Source organism: Hyla sarda, unplaced genomic scaffold, assembly GCF_029499605.1.
Source record: "Hyla sarda isolate aHylSar1 unplaced genomic scaffold, aHylSar1.hap1 scaffold_809, whole genome shotgun sequence".
Classification (NCBI taxonomy): domain Eukaryota; kingdom Metazoa; phylum Chordata; class Amphibia; order Anura; family Hylidae; genus Hyla; species Hyla sarda.
This window is the reverse complement of record NW_026610835.1, coordinates 103,080-119,075: the sequence shown is the minus strand read 5'-3', so window position 1 is coordinate 119,075 and position 15,996 is coordinate 103,080. Positions and strand designations below refer to the sequence as shown.

Here is a 15,996-nt window from a genome sequence, read left to right as displayed (position 1 = left end):
ATATCTCAACGGAGAATACGTTTATATCTATGTGTGTGTGTGCGCATATATATATATATATATATATATATATATATATATATATATATATATTTCTCCGCCGAAATCACTTTTAAACCCATTTCCACCTTTTTTTCCCTTCTCTTCCTCTTACTTTTTTTTCACGTTTTTTTACGTTTTTCTCCTTTTCGCCTCTTTTCTGGGCGTATTATTCTTCTTTTTCTTCTTTTTTTTCGTCTAATGCATACCCCATCAGTGCAGCAATGCTTATTCAATACCGCCAGCAGATGGAGACACTGGGGGATAATTTTCTAAGGATTTATACTGATTTTTCCTGTCTGAATTTGTCGCACAGAAAGTTGCAGGCCAAATATGTGTGACATTTCTGCGACTTTAGCTTCTAGAGCATTTTTACAACATTATACATAGGTGCTGAATACATAAAAAGCGACTGTTCAGCGACAGACAAGTCGCATCGGCTGAAAGTAGGCCAGAATGTCAGTCCATGTTGGAGCAGGTTTAGATACAGTCTAAAGCATAGATCTCAAAGTCTGTGCACAGAATTTAGCAAGGGCCTCGCACCTTCTGATGCATCAGGTAGGTGCACAATAGCATAGCCTAACCCTCTGTACTTTGGTCTATATTGATGCGGGACATAGACAGCCAGCTGATGACCAATCCATTAGTGCAATGGATGGCTGGAAGCATTTGTCTTTGCCTTTGCAATACCACAGAAGCAATGCATGGTCAATGTACAGCAATGACACACCTGTGTGAACAGCCAGGAGACCCCCCCCCCCCCATGTTATGTTACATAGTTACATAGTTAGTACGGTCGAAAAAAGACATATGTCCATCACGTTCAACCAGGGAATTAAGGGGTAGGGGTGTGGCGCGATATTGGGGAAGGGATGAGATTTTATATTTCTTCATAAGCATTAATCTTATTTTGTCAATTAGGAACATTCAGCACCCACCCGCTATCAAGGCAGCTGCCTATCATGTCATGCCCTACCTGCACAGGTGTGCTGGCTACTCAAATGATCCAATTAAGGAGGCCATTTAGTCAGCAGCAGCAGAAGTCCTGTGCCTGGACGCTCCAACAGGGGCCAGACACAAGCAGAAGCAGAAGCAGCAGAAGCAGCAGCAGCACCACCTTTTGTTTTTTGGCTGCAGCAGCAGCAAGGCCCACAGGGCTGGCTAGCTGGCTAGCCAGCAAGCAGGTAGCAATGAAAGTAGGAATCTTTCTTTTTAACCCTGTAAGGGGGTGGTGCACTGTACCCGAAGATACTGCCATATCGGGTCAATGCATAGGGCGACGGAAGCAAGCTTCGAAATCGGCCCCCGTTCTCAAAAATCCATTTAATATATGGTCCCCAGATAGGGGACGTATCAGATATTAAACTGATAAGAACAGATACTACACTTGATCTTAGCCAAAAGGCCGAGAAGCGATAACCGTGAAAGGGGCGGGCCCAACAAGGTCCCCTTCATGGGCACTATCACTGCTTGCTGTCAGGGAGGCTGCCAGACAATTTTCCATGCACACTCTGGGCTGGGGGGCAGTCAACCACCAGTACACACAGCAGAACCTAAACCCATACCATTATTGCTAAGCAGCAAGACAGGGGCCCATTGCACTCCCACGGGGCCTTTTTAAATGCAATCCATAACCCGGATTTGCCAGGAACCCTTCTTACTCCTCCTACTTGCATGTGACACTGGGCTTAGGATCTGCATAGGAAACACACACACAAGCACACACCTACCTTTGTTGCCTGCAGATGCCTCCTTGGCTGTCCCCAAACGGTATCAAACCAACACCCACGGGAAGCTGTAAGCATAGAGGACATGCCTGCACCCCATTGGACTTACCTGTGTGGGTTAAATCCGGGTTATTTGACAACCTATGGCGGTGATGGTTCTGCTCAGGCAGAGCAGTGCTGATGCTCCTCATAAAGCTGTCGCTGCTGTGAAGGTTCTAGGTGACATCACAAATCCCTTTGGTTACATACACAACAAAGCTGGGTTGTTGTTGTTTACACTCTGCAAGGCCTGTGGAAGTGAGTGACATCATAGCACTGTAGTTCTGAGGGTTCAAGATGGATGCAACAATCTCCTGTTGCTTCTATGAAGGCCGTAATAGACGACATCACCAAACAGCTCCATAGTCACATACACAGCAAAGGAGAGATGTTGTTTACACCTAGTGATGTCAGTGGTATTGAGTGACATCACAGCACAGTGCTAAGGCTCCTGGGCCTGGACACAGCAGCGGCTGCAATATCTCAACGGAGAATACGTTTATATCTATGTGTGTGTGTGCGCATATATATATATATATATATTTCTCCGCCGAAATCACTTTTAAACCCATTTCCACCTTTTTTTCCCTTCTCTTCCTCTTACTTTTTTTTCACGTTTTTTTACGTTTTTCTCCTTTTCGCCTCTTTTCTGGGCGTATTATTCTTCTTTTTCTTCTTTTTTTTCGTCTAATGCATACCCCATCAGTGCAGCAATGCTTATTCAATACCGCCAGCAGATGGAGACACTGGGGGATAATTTTCTAAGGATTTATACTGATTTTTCCTGTCTGAATTTGTCGCACAGAAAGTTGCAGGCCAAATATGTGTGACATTTCTGCGACTTTAGCTTCTAGAGCATTTTTACAACATTATACATAGGTGCTGAATACATAAAAAGCGACTGTTCAGCGACAGACAAGTCGCATCGGCTGAAAGTAGGCCAGAATGTCAGTCCATGTTGGAGCAGGTTTAGATACAGTCTAAAGCATAGATCTCAAAGTCTGTGCACAGAATTTAGCAAGGGCCTCGCACCTTCTGATGCATCAGGTAGGTGCACAATAGCATAGCCTAACCCTCTGTACTTTGGTCTATATTGATGCGGGACATAGACAGCCAGCTGATGACCAATCCATTAGTGCAATGGATGGCTGGAAGCATTTGTCTTTGCCTTTGCAATACCACAGAAGCAATGCATGGTCAATGTACAGCAATGACACACCTGTGTGAACAGCCAGGAGACCCCCCCCCCCCATGTTATGTTACATAGTTACATAGTTAGTACGGTCGAAAAAAGACATATGTCCATCACGTTCAACCAGGGAATTAAGGGGTAGGGGTGTGGCGCGATATTGGGGAAGGGATGAGATTTTATATTTCTTCATAAGCATTAATCTTATTTTGTCAATTAGGAACATTCAGCACCCACCCGCTATCAAGGCAGCTGCCTATCATGTCATGCCCTACCTGCACAGGTGTGCTGGCTACTCAAATGATCCAATTAAGGAGGCCATTTAGTCAGCAGCAGCAGAAGTCCTGTGCCTGGACGCTCCAACAGGGGCCAGACACAAGCAGAAGCAGAAGCAGCAGAAGCAGCAGCAGCACCACCTTTTGTTTTTTGGCTGCAGCAGCAGCAAGGCCCACAGGGCTGGCTAGCTGGCTAGCCAGCAAGCAGGTAGCAATGAAAGTAGGAATCTTTCTTTTTAACCCTGTAAGGGGGTGGTGCACTGTACCCGAAGATACTGCCATATCGGGTCAATGCATAGGGCGACGGAAGCAAGCTTCGAAATCGGCCCCCGTTCTCAAAAATCCATTTAATATATGGTCCCCAGATAGGGGACGTATCAGATATTAAACTGATAAGAACAGATACTACACTTGATCTTAGCCAAAAGGCCGAGAAGCGATAACCGTGAAAGGGGCGGGCCCAACAAGGTCCCCTTCATGGGCACTATCACTGCTTGCTGTCAGGGAGGCTGCCAGACAATTTTCCATGCACACTCTGGGCTGGGGGGCAGTCAACCACCAGTACACACAGCAGAACCTAAACCCATACCATTATTGCTAAGCAGCAAGACAGGGGCCCATTGCACTCCCACGGGGCCTTTTTAAATGCAATCCATAACCCGGATTTGCCAGGAACCCTTCTTACTCCTCCTACTTGCATGTGACACTGGGCTTAGGATCTGCATAGGAAACACACACACAAGCACACACCTACCTTTGTTGCCTGCAGATGCCTCCTTGGCTGTCCCCAAACGGTATCAAACCAACACCCACGGGAAGCTGTAAGCATAGAGGACATGCCTGCACCCCATTGGACTTACCTGTGTGGGTTAAATCCGGGTTATTTGACAACCTATGGCGGTGATGGTTCTGCTCAGGCAGAGCAGTGCTGATGCTCCTCATAAAGCTGTCGCTGCTGTGAAGGTTCTAGGTGACATCACAAATCCCTTTGGTTACATACACAACAAAGCTGGGTTGTTGTTGTTTACACTCTGCAAGGCCTGTGGAAGTGAGTGACATCATAGCACTGTAGTTCTGAGGGTTCAAGATGGATGCAACAATCTCCTGTTGCTTCTATGAAGGCCGTAATAGACGACATCACCAAACAGCTCCATAGTCACATACACAGCAAAGGAGAGATGTTGTTTACACCTAGTGATGTCAGTGGTATTGAGTGACATCACAGCACAGTGCTAAGGCTCCTGGGCCTGGACACAGCAGCGGCTGCAATATCTCAACGGAGAATACGTTTATATCTATGTGTGTGTGTGCGCATATATATATATATATATATATATATATATATATATATATATATTTCTCCGCCGAAATCACTTTTAAACCCATTTCCACCTTTTTTTCCCTTCTCTTCCTCTTACTTTTTTTTCACGTTTTTTTACGTTTTTCTCCTTTTCGCCTCTTTTCTGGGCGTATTATTCTTCTTTTTCTTCTTTTTTTTCGTCTAATGCATACCCCATCAGTGCAGCAATGCTTATTCAATACCGCCAGCAGATGGAGACACTGGGGGATAATTTTCTAAGGATTTATACTGATTTTTCCTGTCTGAATTTGTCGCACAGAAAGTTGCAGGCCAAATATGTGTGACATTTCTGCGACTTTAGCTTCTAGAGCATTTTTACAACATTATACATAGGTGCTGAATACATAAAAAGCGACTGTTCAGCGACAGACAAGTCGCATCGGCTGAAAGTAGGCCAGAATGTCAGTCCATGTTGGAGCAGGTTTAGATACAGTCTAAAGCATAGATCTCAAAGTCTGTGCACAGAATTTAGCAAGGGCCTCGCACCTTCTGATGCATCAGGTAGGTGCACAATAGCATAGCCTAACCCTCTGTACTTTGGTCTATATTGATGCGGGACATAGACAGCCAGCTGATGACCAATCCATTAGTGCAATGGATGGCTGGAAGCATTTGTCTTTGCCTTTGCAATACCACAGAAGCAATGCATGGTCAATGTACAGCAATGACACACCTGTGTGAACAGCCAGGAGACCCCCCCCCCCCATGTTATGTTACATAGTTACATAGTTAGTACGGTCGAAAAAAGACATATGTCCATCACGTTCAACCAGGGAATTAAGGGGTAGGGGTGTGGCGCGATATTGGGGAAGGGATGAGATTTTATATTTCTTCATAAGCATTAATCTTATTTTGTCAATTAGGAACATTCAGCACCCACCCGCTATCAAGGCAGCTGCCTATCATGTCATGCCCTACCTGCACAGGTGTGCTGGCTACTCAAATGATCCAATTAAGGAGGCCATTTAGTCAGCAGCAGCAGAAGTCCTGTGCCTGGACGCTCCAACAGGGGCCAGACACAAGCAGAAGCAGCAGAAGCAGCAGCAGCACCACCTTTTGTTTTTTGGCTGCAGCAGCAGCAAGGCCCACAGGGCTGGCTAGCTGGCTAGCCAGCAAGCAGGTAGCAATGAAAGTAGGAATCTTTCTTTTTAACCCTGTAAGGGGGTGGTGCACTGTACCCGAAGATACTGCCATATCGGGTCAATGCATAGGGCGACGGAAGCAAGCTTCGAAATCGGCCCCCGTTCTCAAAAATCCATTTAATATATGGTCCCCAGATAGGGGACGTATCAGATATTAAACTGATAAGAACAGATACTACACTTGATCTTAGCCAAAAGGCCGAGAAGCGATAACCGTGAAAGGGGCGGGCCCAACAAGGTCCCCTTCATGGGCACTATCACTGCTTGCTGTCAGGGAGGCTGCCAGACAATTTTCCATGCACACTCTGGGCTGGGGGGCAGTCAACCACCAGTACACACAGCAGAACCTAAACCCATACCATTATTGCTAAGCAGCAAGACAGGGGCCCATTGCACTCCCACGGGGCCTTTTTAAATGCAATCCATAACCCGGATTTGCCAGGAACCCTTCTTACTCCTCCTACTTGCATGTGACACTGGGCTTAGGATCTGCATAGGAAACACACACACAAGCACACACCTACCTTTGTTGCCTGCAGATGCCTCCTTGGCTGTCCCCAAACGGTATCAAACCAACACCCACGGGAAGCTGTAAGCATAGAGGACATGCCTGCACCCCATTGGACTTACCTGTGTGGGTTAAATCCGGGTTATTTGACAACCTATGGCGGTGATGGTTCTGCTCAGGCAGAGCAGTGCTGATGCTCCTCATAAAGCTGTCGCTGCTGTGAAGGTTCTAGGTGACATCACAAATCCCTTTGGTTACATACACAACAAAGCTGGGTTGTTGTTGTTTACACTCTGCAAGGCCTGTGGAAGTGAGTGACATCATAGCACTGTAGTTCTGAGGGTTCAAGATGGATGCAACAATCTCCTGTTGCTTCTATGAAGGCCGTAATAGACGACATCACCAAACAGCTCCATAGTCACATACACAGCAAAGGAGAGATGTTGTTTACACCTAGTGATGTCAGTGGTATTGAGTGACATCACAGCACAGTGCTAAGGCTCCTGGGCCTGGACACAGCAGCGGCTGCAATATCTCAACGGAGAATACGTTTATATCTATGTGTGTGTGTGCGCATATATATATATATATATATATATATATATATATATATATATTTCTCCGCCGAAATCACTTTTAAACCCATTTCCACCTTTTTTTCCCTTCTCTTCCTCTTACTTTTTTTTCACGTTTTTTTACGTTTTTCTCCTTTTCGCCTCTTTTCTGGGCGTATTATTCTTCTTTTTCTTCTTTTTTTTCGTCTAATGCATACCCCATCAGTGCAGCAATGCTTATTCAATACCGCCAGCAGATGGAGACACTGGGGGATAATTTTCTAAGGATTTATACTGATTTTTCCTGTCTGAATTTGTCGCACAGAAAGTTGCAGGCCAAATATGTGTGACATTTCTGCGACTTTAGCTTCTAGAGCATTTTTACAACATTATACATAGGTGCTGAATACATAAAAAGCGACTGTTCAGCGACAGACAAGTCGCATCGGCTGAAAGTAGGCCAGAATGTCAGTCCATGTTGGAGCAGGTTTAGATACAGTCTAAAGCATAGATCTCAAAGTCTGTGCACAGAATTTAGCAAGGGCCTCGCACCTTCTGATGCATCAGGTAGGTGCACAATAGCATAGCCTAACCCTCTGTACTTTGGTCTATATTGATGCGGGACATAGACAGCCAGCTGATGACCAATCCATTAGTGCAATGGATGGCTGGAAGCATTTGTCTTTGCCTTTGCAATACCACAGAAGCAATGCATGGTCAATGTACAGCAATGACACACCTGTGTGAACAGCCAGGAGACCCCCCCCCCCATGTTATGTTACATAGTTACATAGTTAGTACGGTCGAAAAAAGACATATGTCCATCACGTTCAACCAGGGAATTAAGGGGTAGGGGTGTGGCGCGATATTGGGGAAGGGATGAGATTTTATATTTCTTCATAAGCATTAATCTTATTTTGTCAATTAGGAACATTCAGCACCCACCCGCTATCAAGGCAGCTGCCTATCATGTCATGCCCTACCTGCACAGGTGTGCTGGCTACTCAAATGATCCAATTAAGGAGGCCATTTAGTCAGCAGCAGCAGAAGTCCTGTGCCTGGACGCTCCAACAGGGGCCAGACACAAGCAGAAGCAGCAGAAGCAGCAGCAGCACCACCTTTTGTTTTTTGGCTGCAGCAGCAGCAAGGCCCACAGGGCTGGCTAGCTGGCTAGCCAGCAAGCAGGTAGCAATGAAAGTAGGAATCTTTCTTTTTAACCCTGTAAGGGGGTGGTGCACTGTACCCGAAGATACTGCCATATCGGGTCAATGCATAGGGCGACGGAAGCAAGCTTCGAAATCGGCCCCCGTTCTCAAAAATCCATTTAATATATGGTCCCCAGATAGGGGACGTATCAGATATTAAACTGATAAGAACAGATACTACACTTGATCTTAGCCAAAAGGCCGAGAAGCGATAACCGTGAAAGGGGCGGGCCCAACAAGGTCCCCTTCATGGGCACTATCACTGCTTGCTGTCAGGGAGGCTGCCAGACAATTTTCCATGCACACTCTGGGCTGGGGGGCAGTCAACCACCAGTACACACAGCAGAACCTAAACCCATACCATTATTGCTAAGCAGCAAGACAGGGGCCCATTGCACTCCCACGGGGCCTTTTTAAATGCAATCCATAACCCGGATTTGCCAGGAACCCTTCTTACTCCTCCTACTTGCATGTGACACTGGGCTTAGGATCTGCATAGGAAACACACACACAAGCACACACCTACCTTTGTTGCCTGCAGATGCCTCCTTGGCTGTCCCCAAACGGTATCAAACCAACACCCACGGGAAGCTGTAAGCATAGAGGACATGCCTGCACCCCATTGGACTTACCTGTGTGGGTTAAATCCGGGTTATTTGACAACCTATGGCGGTGATGGTTCTGCTCAGGCAGAGCAGTGCTGATGCTCCTCATAAAGCTGTCGCTGCTGTGAAGGTTCTAGGTGACATCACAAATCCCTTTGGTTACATACACAACAAAGCTGGGTTGTTGTTGTTTACACTCTGCAAGGCCTGTGGAAGTGAGTGACATCATAGCACTGTAGTTCTGAGGGTTCAAGATGGATGCAACAATCTCCTGTTGCTTCTATGAAGGCCGTAATAGACGACATCACCAAACAGCTCCATAGTCACATACACAGCAAAGGAGAGATGTTGTTTACACCTAGTGATGTCAGTGGTATTGAGTGACATCACAGCACAGTGCTAAGGCTCCTGGGCCTGGACACAGCAGCGGCTGCAATATCTCAACGGAGAATACGTTTATATCTATGTGTGTGTGTGCGCATATATATATATATATATATATATATATATATATATATATATATATATTTCTCCGCCGAAATCACTTTTAAACCCATTTCCACCTTTTTTTCCCTTCTCTTCCTCTTACTTTTTTTTCACGTTTTTTTACGTTTTTCTCCTTTTCGCCTCTTTTCTGGGCGTATTATTCTTCTTTTTCTTCTTTTTTTTCGTCTAATGCATACCCCATCAGTGCAGCAATGCTTATTCAATACCGCCAGCAGATGGAGACACTGGGGGATAATTTTCTAAGGATTTATACTGATTTTTCCTGTCTGAATTTGTCGCACAGAAAGTTGCAGGCCAAATATGTGTGACATTTCTGCGACTTTAGCTTCTAGAGCATTTTTACAACATTATACATAGGTGCTGAATACATAAAAAGCGACTGTTCAGCGACAGACAAGTCGCATCGGCTGAAAGTAGGCCAGAATGTCAGTCCATGTTGGAGCAGGTTTAGATACAGTCTAAAGCATAGATCTCAAAGTCTGTGCACAGAATTTAGCAAGGGCCTCGCACCTTCTGATGCATCAGGTAGGTGCACAATAGCATAGCCTAACCCTCTGTACTTTGGTCTATATTGATGCGGGACATAGACAGCCAGCTGATGACCAATCCATTAGTGCAATGGATGGCTGGAAGCATTTGTCTTTGCCTTTGCAATACCACAGAAGCAATGCATGGTCAATGTACAGCAATGACACACCTGTGTGAACAGCCAGGAGACCCCCCCCCCCATGTTATGTTACATAGTTACATAGTTAGTACGGTCGAAAAAAGACATATGTCCATCACGTTCAACCAGGGAATTAAGGGGTAGGGGTGTGGCGCGATATTGGGGAAGGGATGAGATTTTATATTTCTTCATAAGCATTAATCTTATTTTGTCAATTAGGAACATTCAGCACCCACCCGCTATCAAGGCAGCTGCCTATCATGTCATGCCCTACCTGCACAGGTGTGCTGGCTACTCAAATGATCCAATTAAGGAGGCCATTTAGTCAGCAGCAGCAGAAGTCCTGTGCCTGGACGCTCCAACAGGGGCCAGACACAAGCAGAAGCAGCAGAAGCAGCAGCAGCACCACCTTTTGTTTTTTGGCTGCAGCAGCAGCAAGGCCCACAGGGCTGGCTAGCTGGCTAGCCAGCAAGCAGGTAGCAATGAAAGTAGGAATCTTTCTTTTTAACCCTGTAAGGGGGTGGTGCACTGTACCCGAAGATACTGCCATATCGGGTCAATGCATAGGGCGACGGAAGCAAGCTTCGAAATCGGCCCCCGTTCTCAAAAATCCATTTAATATATGGTCCCCAGATAGGGGACGTATCAGATATTAAACTGATAAGAACAGATACTACACTTGATCTTAGCCAAAAGGCCGAGAAGCGATAACCGTGAAAGGGGCGGGCCCAACAAGGTCCCCTTCATGGGCACTATCACTGCTTGCTGTCAGGGAGGCTGCCAGACAATTTTCCATGCACACTCTGGGCTGGGGGGCAGTCAACCACCAGTACACACAGCAGAACCTAAACCCATACCATTATTGCTAAGCAGCAAGACAGGGGCCCATTGCACTCCCACGGGGCCTTTTTAAATGCAATCCATAACCCGGATTTGCCAGGAACCCTTCTTACTCCTCCTACTTGCATGTGACACTGGGCTTAGGATCTGCATAGGAAACACACACACAAGCACACACCTACCTTTGTTGCCTGCAGATGCCTCCTTGGCTGTCCCCAAACGGTATCAAACCAACACCCACGGGAAGCTGTAAGCATAGAGGACATGCCTGCACCCCATTGGACTTACCTGTGTGGGTTAAATCCGGGTTATTTGACAACCTATGGCGGTGATGGTTCTGCTCAGGCAGAGCAGTGCTGATGCTCCTCATAAAGCTGTCGCTGCTGTGAAGGTTCTAGGTGACATCACAAATCCCTTTGGTTACATACACAACAAAGCTGGGTTGTTGTTGTTTACACTCTGCAAGGCCTGTGGAAGTGAGTGACATCATAGCACTGTAGTTCTGAGGGTTCAAGATGGATGCAACAATCTCCTGTTGCTTCTATGAAGGCCGTAATAGACGACATCACCAAACAGCTCCATAGTCACATACACAGCAAAGGAGAGATGTTGTTTACACCTAGTGATGTCAGTGGTATTGAGTGACATCACAGCACAGTGCTAAGGCTCCTGGGCCTGGACACAGCAGCGGCTGCAATATCTCAACGGAGAATACGTTTATATCTATGTGTGTGTGTGCGCATATATATATATATATATATATATATATATATATATATATATATTTCTCCGCCGAAATCACTTTTAAACCCATTTCCACCTTTTTTTCCCTTCTCTTCCTCTTACTTTTTTTTCACGTTTTTTTACGTTTATCTCCTTTTCGCCTCTTTTCTGGGCGTATTATTCTTCTTTTTCTTCTTTTTTTTCGTCTAATGCATACCCCATCAGTGCAGCAATGCTTATTCAATACCGCCAGCAGATGGAGACACTGGGGGATAATTTTCTAAGGATTTATACTGATTTTTCCTGTCTGAATTTGTCGCACAGAAAGTTGCAGGCCAAATATGTGTGACATTTCTGCGACTTTAGCTTCTAGAGCATTTTTACAACATTATACATAGGTGCTGAATACATAAAAAGCGACTGTTTAGCGACAGACAAGTCGCATCGGCTGAAAGTAGGCCAGAATGTCAGTCCATGTTGGAGCAGGTTTAGATACAGTCTAAAGCATAGATCTCAAAGTCTGTGCACAGAATTTAGCAAGGGCCTCGCACCTTCTGATGCATCAGGTAGGTGCACAATAGCATAGCCTAACCCTCTGTACTTTGGTCTATATTGATGCGGGACATAGACAGCCAGCTGATGACCAATCCATTAGTGCAATGGATGGCTGGAAGCATTTGTCTTTGCCTTTGCAATACCACAGAAGCAATGCATGGTCAATGTACAGCAATGACACACCTGTGTGAACAGCCAGGAGACCCCCCCCCCCATGTTATGTTACATAGTTACATAGTTAGTACGGTCGAAAAAAGACATATGTCCATCACGTTCAACCAGGGAATTAAGGGGTAGGGGTGTGGCGCGATATTGGGGAAGGGATGAGATTTTATATTTCTTCATAAGCATTAATCTTATTTTGTCAATTAGGAACATTCAGCACCCACCCGCTATCAAGGCAGCTGCCTATCATGTCATGCCCTACCTGCACAGGTGTGCTGGCTACTCAAATGATCCAATTAAGGAGGCCATTTAGTCAGCAGCAGCAGAAGTCCTGTGCCTGGACGCTCCAACAGGGGCCAGACACAAGCAGAAGCAGAAGCAGCAGAAGCAGCAGCAGCACCACCTTTTGTTTTTTGGCTGCAGCAGCAGCAAGGCCCACAGGGCTGGCTAGCTGGCTAGCCAGCAAGCAGGTAGCAATGAAAGTAGGAATCTTTCTTTTTAACCCTGTAAGGGGGTGGTGCACTGTACCCGAAGATACTGCCATATCGGGTCAATGCATAGGGCGACGGAAGCAAGCTTCGAAATCGGCCCCCGTTCTCAAAAATCCATTTAATATATGGTCCCCAGATAGGGGACGTATCAGATATTAAACTGATAAGAACAGATACTACACTTGATCTTAGCCAAAAGGCCGAGAAGCGATAACCGTGAAAGGGGCGGGCCCAACAAGGTCCCCTTCATGGGCACTATCACTGCTTGCTGTCAGGGAGGCTGCCAGACAATTTTCCATGCACACTCTGGGCTGGGGGGCAGTCAACCACCAGTACACACAGCAGAACCTAAACCCATACCATTATTGCTAAGCAGCAAGACAGGGGCCCATTGCACTCCCACGGGGCCTTTTTAAATGCAATCCATAACCCGGATTTGCCAGGAACCCTTCTTACTCCTCCTACTTGCATGTGACACTGGGCTTAGGATCTGCATAGGAAACACACACACAAGCACACACCTACCTTTGTTGCCTGCAGATGCCTCCTTGGCTGTCCCCAAACGGTATCAAACCAACACCCACGGGAAGCTGTAAGCATAGAGGACATGCCTGCACCCCATTGGACTTACCTGTGTGGGTTAAATCCGGGTTATTTGACAACCTATGGCGGTGATGGTTCTGCTCAGGCAGAGCAGTGCTGATGCTCCTCATAAAGCTGTCGCTGCTGTGAAGGTTCTAGGTGACATCACAAATCCCTTTGGTTACATACACAACAAAGCTGGGTTGTTGTTGTTTACACTCTGCAAGGCCTGTGGAAGTGAGTGACATCATAGCACTGTAGTTCTGAGGGTTCAAGATGGATGCAACAATCTCCTGTTGCTTCTATGAAGGCCGTAATAGACGACATCACCAAACAGCTCCATAGTCACATACACAGCAAAGGAGAGATGTTGTTTACACCTAGTGATGTCAGTGGTATTGAGTGACATCACAGCACAGTGCTAAGGCTCCTGGGCCTGGACACAGCAGCGGCTGCAATATCTCAACGGAGAATACGTTTATATCTATGTGTGTGTGTGCGCATATATATATATATATATATATATATATATATATATATATATATATATATATATTTCTCCGCCGAAATCACTTTTAAACCCATTTCCACCTTTTTTTCCCTTCTCTTCCTCTTACTTTTTTTTCACGTTTTTTTACGTTTTTCTCCTTTTCGCCTCTTTTCTGGGCGTATTATTCTTCTTTTTCTTCTTTTTTTTCGTCTAATGCATACCCCATCAGTGCAGCAATGCTTATTCAATACCGCCAGCAGATGGAGACACTGGGGGATAATTTTCTAAGGATTTATACTGATTTTTCCTGTCTGAATTTGTCGCACAGAAAGTTGCAGGCCAAATATGTGTGACATTTCTGCGACTTTAGCTTCTAGAGCATTTTTACAACATTATACATAGGTGCTGAATACATAAAAAGCGACTGTTCAGCGACAGACAAGTCGCATCGGCTGAAAGTAGGCCAGAATGTCAGTCCATGTTGGAGCAGGTTTAGATACAGTCTAAAGCATAGATCTCAAAGTCTGTGCACAGAATTTAGCAAGGGCCTCGCACCTTCTGATGCATCAGGTAGGTGCACAATAGCATAGCCTAACCCTCTGTACTTTGGTCTATATTGATGCGGGACATAGACAGCCAGCTGATGACCAATCCATTAGTGCAATGGATGGCTGGAAGCATTTGTCTTTGCCTTTGCAATACCACAGAAGCAATGCATGGTCAATGTACAGCAATGACACACCTGTGTGAACAGCCAGGAGACCCCCCCCCCCATGTTATGTTACATAGTTACATAGTTAGTACGGTCGAAAAAAGACATATGTCCATCACGTTCAACCAGGGAATTAAGGGGTAGGGGTGTGGCGCGATATTGGGGAAGGGATGAGATTTTATATTTCTTCATAAGCATTAATCTTATTTTGTCAATTAGGAACATTCAGCACCCACCCGCTATCAAGGCAGCTGCCTATCATGTCATGCCCTACCTGCACAGGTGTGCTGGCTACTCAAATGATCCAATTAAGGAGGCCATTTAGTCAGCAGCAGCAGAAGTCCTGTGCCTGGACGCTCCAACAGGGGCCAGACACAAGCAGAAGCAGAAGCAGCAGAAGCAGCAGCAGCAAGGCCCACAGGGCTGGCTAGCTGGCTAGCCAGCAAGCAGGTAGCAATGAAAGTAGGAATCTTTCTTTTTAACCCTGTAAGGGGGTGGTGCACTGTACCCGAAGATACTGCCATATCGGGTCAATGCATAGGGCGACGGAAGCAAGCTTCGAAATCGGCCCCCGTTCTCAAAAATCCATTTAATATATGGTCCCCAGATAGGGGACGTATCAGATATTAAACTGATAAGAACAGATACTACACTTGATCTTAGCCAAAAGGCCGAGAAGCGATAACCGTGAAAGGGGCGGACCCAACAAGGTCCCCTTCATGGGCACTATCACTGCTTGCTGTCAGGGAGGCTGCCAGACAATTTTCCATGCACACTCTGGGCTGGGGGGCAGTCAACCACCAGTACACACAGCAGAACCTAAACCCATACCATTATTGCTAAGCAGCAAGACAGGGGCCCATTGCACTCCCACGGGGCCTTTTTAAATGCAATCCATAACCCGGATTTGCCAGGAACCCTTCTTACTCCTCCTACTTGCATGTGACACTGGGCTTAGGATCTGCATAGGAAACACACACACAAGCACACACCTACCTTTGTTGCCTGCAGATGCCTCCTTGGCTGTCCCCAAACGGTATCAAACCAACACCCACGGGAAGCTGTAAGCATAGAGGACATGCCTGCACCCCATTGGACTTACCTGTGTGGGTTAAATCCGGGTTATTTGACAACCTATGGCGGTGATGGTTCTGCTCAGGCAGAGCAGTGCTGATGCTCCTCATAAAGCTGTCGCTGCTGTGAAGGTTCTAGGTGACATCACAAATCCCTTTGGTTACATACACAACAAAGCTGGGTTGTTGTTGTTTACACTCTGCAAGGCCTGTGGAAGTGAGTGACATCATAGCACTGTAGTTCTGAGGGTTCAAGATGGATGCAACAATCTCCTGTTGCTTCTATGAAGGCCGTAATAGACGACATCACCAAACAGCTCCATAGTCACATACACAGCAAAGGAGAGATGTTGTTTACACCTAGTGATGTCAGTGGTATTGAGTGACATCACAGCACAGTGCTAAGGCTCCTGGGCCTGGACACAGCAGCGGCTGCAATATCTCAACGGAGAATACGTTTATATCTATGTGTGTGTGTGCGCATATATATATATATATATATATATATATATATATATATATATATATTTCTCCGCCGAAATCACTTT

General features: G+C 46.0%; 7 non-coding genes across 7 annotated transcripts; all 7 read right to left on the bottom strand.

Annotated features, from left to right (window-relative positions):
• Nucleotides 1-1,265: 1,265 nt before the first annotated feature.
• LOC130347101 (U2 spliceosomal RNA) lies at nt 1,266-1,456 on the bottom strand. Its single transcript, XR_008885105.1, has one exon. It is a non-coding gene; the product is annotated as a U2 spliceosomal RNA (small nuclear RNA).
• A 2,063-nt stretch (nt 1,457-3,519) lies between these two features.
• On the bottom strand, nt 3,520-3,710 carry LOC130347100 (U2 spliceosomal RNA). The gene has a single exon (XR_008885104.1). It is a non-coding gene; the product is annotated as a U2 spliceosomal RNA (small nuclear RNA).
• A 2,081-nt stretch (nt 3,711-5,791) lies between these two features.
• Nucleotides 5,792-5,982, bottom strand: LOC130347099 (U2 spliceosomal RNA). The gene has a single exon (XR_008885103.1). It is a non-coding gene; the product is annotated as a U2 spliceosomal RNA (small nuclear RNA).
• A 2,078-nt stretch (nt 5,983-8,060) lies between these two features.
• LOC130347098 (U2 spliceosomal RNA) lies at nt 8,061-8,251 on the bottom strand. Its single transcript, XR_008885102.1, has one exon. It is a non-coding gene; the product is annotated as a U2 spliceosomal RNA (small nuclear RNA).
• Nucleotides 8,252-10,335: 2,084 nt separating this feature from the next.
• Nucleotides 10,336-10,526, bottom strand: LOC130347097 (U2 spliceosomal RNA). The gene has a single exon (XR_008885101.1). It is a non-coding gene; the product is annotated as a U2 spliceosomal RNA (small nuclear RNA).
• A 2,086-nt stretch (nt 10,527-12,612) lies between these two features.
• Nucleotides 12,613-12,803, bottom strand: LOC130347095 (U2 spliceosomal RNA). Its single transcript, XR_008885100.1, has one exon. It is a non-coding gene; the product is annotated as a U2 spliceosomal RNA (small nuclear RNA).
• A 2,064-nt stretch (nt 12,804-14,867) lies between these two features.
• LOC130347094 (U2 spliceosomal RNA) lies at nt 14,868-15,058 on the bottom strand. The gene has a single exon (XR_008885099.1). It is a non-coding gene; the product is annotated as a U2 spliceosomal RNA (small nuclear RNA).
• Nucleotides 15,059-15,996: the final 938 nt, after the last annotated feature.